Genomic DNA, 4154 nt, shown 5'->3' with positions numbered 1-4154 from the left:
GTACGTCCTGGTGCCAAAGCACCCCAAACAGAAAAAGGCAGATAGGAGGAGGGAATGGAGAAGTGAAGAGTAGTAGTGTGAAAAAAAAAGGGGCATTGTTGATTGTGATGTCATCCAGTGACCTGACCCCTGACCTGCCTCCTGTGACACGTGCAGTGTTCCGTCCATTGTCCAGACAAGGTAGGTCCAGCTGCTGCTGATACATAGAAAGTGCTGGACTACTTTCTCGCCTCCAAGTAATCCAGTTCAGAAGATCCACAAGAGGGAGACACAGGCATACTTTACTTACTAAAGGACTGGAAAAGCAAAATGGTTACATCCAGCCAACTTTCTCCAAACGTGTCAATTTCCAGGAACAACAGAGGATCCCATATGCACAACAGGCCAATCAAACCCAAGGTGCGTGGAGGTCCAAACAATTCTTTCAGTTGATAGGCCAATTAATCCGTCAGTCAGTCTTTCTTAATTGGATTTGGGGTGTGAGCAGACTGGGTAGGTGCCGGAACAAACCTACAGCTGCTGCATTAGGAGATTGACAGACTAGATGCAGGTATGCAGCAAGCAGCACAGCACTGGGCAGAGAGAGGAAAAGCTGAAGTGCAGTCTGAGCCAGGACATAACTTTACACTTGCTTGCTGGAAGTAGGAAGGATTCTTGCAATCAATCAATTCGTTCTGTTTTTTGATACTGGATTAGGAAGGAGTGCGCCGCTCCTGGAGATACTGCAGTACCAGGTCAATGCATGGAGTGGACAGAGCAAACTCTTTTTCCATCTCCCTGTTCAAAAAATCCATTTAATATATGGTCCCCAGATAGGGAACGTATCAGATATTAAATCACTGACAAGCTGGTATTGGTATACGTTCCACCATCAAAAATATGAATCACTGTAGTACGGAACGCTATAGGGATTAGATAAAACTAATACTTTATTAAATTGGCAAAAAATATGTGAGGAAAGGAACCCTACTAACTATATAAAATTCTAAGTGACCAGATCTATCCACGGATCCTGAGGCGGATCGAGGTAACACATGGGAAACCACGATCAGTGGTACCGCTCAGGTGTGGATAAGGTCACTAAGAAATCCACTTCTGGTGCACTACTAATGGTTGCAACACCACGCCTGCCGGCCGTAGTGATCTAATACAACCAAAAGTGTGTACCGTGGCACGGACGAGGTGCTCTGTTCAATCACCCAGTTTAGATGGCCCTGGACTAAATTAACAAACGAATCCATTGATAAACATCTACTCGTTGGATCCGACCTGATCAAGAACCACCTGTTCAGGGATATGAACCAGATGTCTGAATGGCGGTCCTATGAGCACGAATCAAGAGACACTAACTACCTGGGTGTGAGCAAAAAAGTGCACCTGTTCACATACTACAGAGGGCTGGATTGACGCAGACCACTTCTGTTGTGTGAACGCAAATCAAGCGTAGTTAAAAAAAACATGGGTTAGCCCCCACTAATCGTTCGACGCGTTTCGCCATATTTGGCTCATCAGGAGCATAAAATGTGAGTAGAAGGACAAACAAAAAAGTGAGCTGCTGACCTCCGTTACAGAGGCTGCAGCTGTCAGCACTGAATGGCCGTTCGCGGCCGCAAGGACACGCGCTATATAAGGAGAGAACTCCTCCCCTCTTCTGGATCAAGCCCCTGGGGCAGCCAATAAGGAAGCAGGAGGCGCGGCAATGCCACAACAACCAGCCCGCCCCACTTACCCGCCCCCTCTATGAGACGATCACAGGCGAATGTCAAAACATTTGCATACTAAATGTTACAGTGACCAAACGGAGGCTTCAAATCAATAAGGCAGCATGGCAATGCAGGAACAGGGATCATTGTCTTATTATGGTAGGTGGTCAAGTGTAGTAATTATGATAATTAACTACTATAGTTGTTGTTACTGAGTCAAAATAACCCCAAGACCTGAAAAGTCCTGGATTGTCTTGAAAATGTAGAGGCATCCTGCGACTTGCCATAATGTTGCAAAGTGACGCACAGAGTATCCAATTCTCAGATGAAAATATAGGATTGGGCAGGATATATCGTATCCTCATTTAAATACTACCCAAAAGCACTCCCCATAGTCATGTGGAACAAACTATATGCATCCGGACTCAAAGAAAGCAAACAAAAGAGTTATTCTCATTGAGTCCCTGCGGTTGGAGTGTGTGTAAGCGGTAAATCCACTGTGTCTCTTTTTGCAACAAAAGTTTGTCAAAGTCGCCTCCTCTTGGAGATCTTCTCACCACCTCTATGGCCTGAAATTTAATCACATCCGCATTGCCACCATGTAAGGTGGATGTATGTCTCGCAATTGGGGTGTCAGCACCCTTGCGAATGTCATTAAGATGTTCTTCTGCGGAATTCCCTAAAGATTTTCCCCACATACTGTTTTCCACAAGTACTAGTGGCCAAATATACCAACCCTCTAGTCCTACAATTGACAAAGGATCTAATGGTGAATGTTTGCTCTGTTATGCTGCAGGTGAATGTAGCACCTAACTGGACAGCAGAGCACGCCACACATCCTCCACAACGGAAGGTCCCCTTGAGGTTGGTACTCAGCCAAGTGGTTGTAGTGGGGGCCTGAAAGAAACTGTGGACCAGACGATCTCTTAGATTGCGTCCACGTCGGTACGTTATAAGAGGTGTATCTCCTACCAGATGCCCAATATCTGGGTCAGATTTTAAAATCCCCCAGTAACTGGTGAGTAACTCTCTTACCGTATTGTGTGCCTCGTCATAAGTGGCCACAATGCGCAATTGTTCTGGCCCAGATGGTCCTGATTTGGGTGCCAGCAAGGTCAAGGAGTGTTGGTAGGCCTTGGCTAACACATGTTGTGGGTACCCCCTGCTTCTGAATCTTGACTGTAGATCATTAGAAGCAGCCCTGAAATCAGACATCCTAGAACAATTGCACCTCACCCTAAGGTATTGTCCTTTGGGAATTTCTTTCTTCAGGGGCAAGGGGTGGCAACTGTCCCACCTAAGGAGACTATTCGTGGCGGTCTTCTTCCGAAATAGACGTGTGCCAACGTTGCCATCACAGTCCCTGAAGATGGTGAGATGAAGAAACGTGATTTGGGATTCCTGAATCTCAGACATGAAAAACAGTCCCATTGTGTTGTTATTAAGGTCTGTAACAAAGCTGTTAAACTCAACTACACTTCCTGACCACAAAATCAGCACATCGTCAATGTAACGTAGCCATAAATTAATATGGTCAGCCCATTTCTGGTTATTCTCAGCAAACACAACTTCCCGTTCCCACCAGCCCAGGTAGAGGTTGGCGAAAGTGGGCGCACATGGGCTCCCCATCGCCACCCCCCTGAGCTGGTGGTACATGCGGTGGTCGAAAATAAATACATTGTGTTCAAGAACAAATTTGTTATGCTGCCAAAGATGGATGCCACGTTGGTTTAAAAATGAGGCTACAACTCCATACCCCTTGTCATGAGGTATGGAGCTGTAGAGTGCCTACACATCCAGACTGGCCAGCATAACGTTTTCACCAATATGGATCCCCTCCAATTTCATCACGTACGTACGAGGATATGGCCACCGCGAACGGTCGCAAAATCCTATCCACGTACGTACTGATAGGATGTGTCAAGCTCCCTGTCCCAGAAACAATGGGTCGGCCCTTCAGTGGTGATAAGCCATTATGTACTTTAGGCAATCCATAAAAGCATGGGATCTGGGGATGTTTGGGAAACCAAAATTCATGTTCTGTTCGGCTGATCAAGCCGTGTTCCTGTGCTGTATCCAGGAGATTTTTCAATTTTTTCCTAAATAATTCAATTGGATTGGACTCCAGCACACGATAACACAATAAATCGCTGAGAATGCTGAGGCAGATGATCTTATACTGGTCGTGATTCATAACAACGATGTTCCCTCCCTTGTCAGATGGTTTAATGACAAGGGAGGTGTCACGTTCCAAAGAGAGCAGTGCGTCAATTTCTCTCTTATGGAGATTTGATTCAGTCCCTCTGATTTTATCTAGCATTGTCAACTGATCAGTCACAACATTTAAGAAAATGTCAGGGGGTGTACCATCACCTAGAGGTGGGTTCTTTGTAGAGGGCAACTTGAGGTCCGTAAATGGACCCTCTCCAGGATCCCTCTCCCCTTCCTCCA

The 4154-nt window shown here is 46.0% G+C and overlaps 1 non-coding gene across 1 annotated transcript; it reads right to left on the bottom strand.

The window, feature by feature from the left end:
* Nucleotides 1-697: 697 nt before the first annotated feature.
* Nucleotides 698-881, bottom strand: LOC121006521. Its single transcript, XR_005780326.1, has one exon. It is a non-coding gene; the product is annotated as a U2 spliceosomal RNA (small nuclear RNA).
* Nucleotides 882-4154: the final 3273 nt, after the last annotated feature.

This window comes from Bufo bufo, chromosome 6, assembly GCF_905171765.1.
Source record: "Bufo bufo chromosome 6, aBufBuf1.1, whole genome shotgun sequence".
Classification (NCBI taxonomy): domain Eukaryota; kingdom Metazoa; phylum Chordata; class Amphibia; order Anura; family Bufonidae; genus Bufo; species Bufo bufo.
This window is presented reverse-complemented; position numbering and strand designations above follow the sequence as displayed.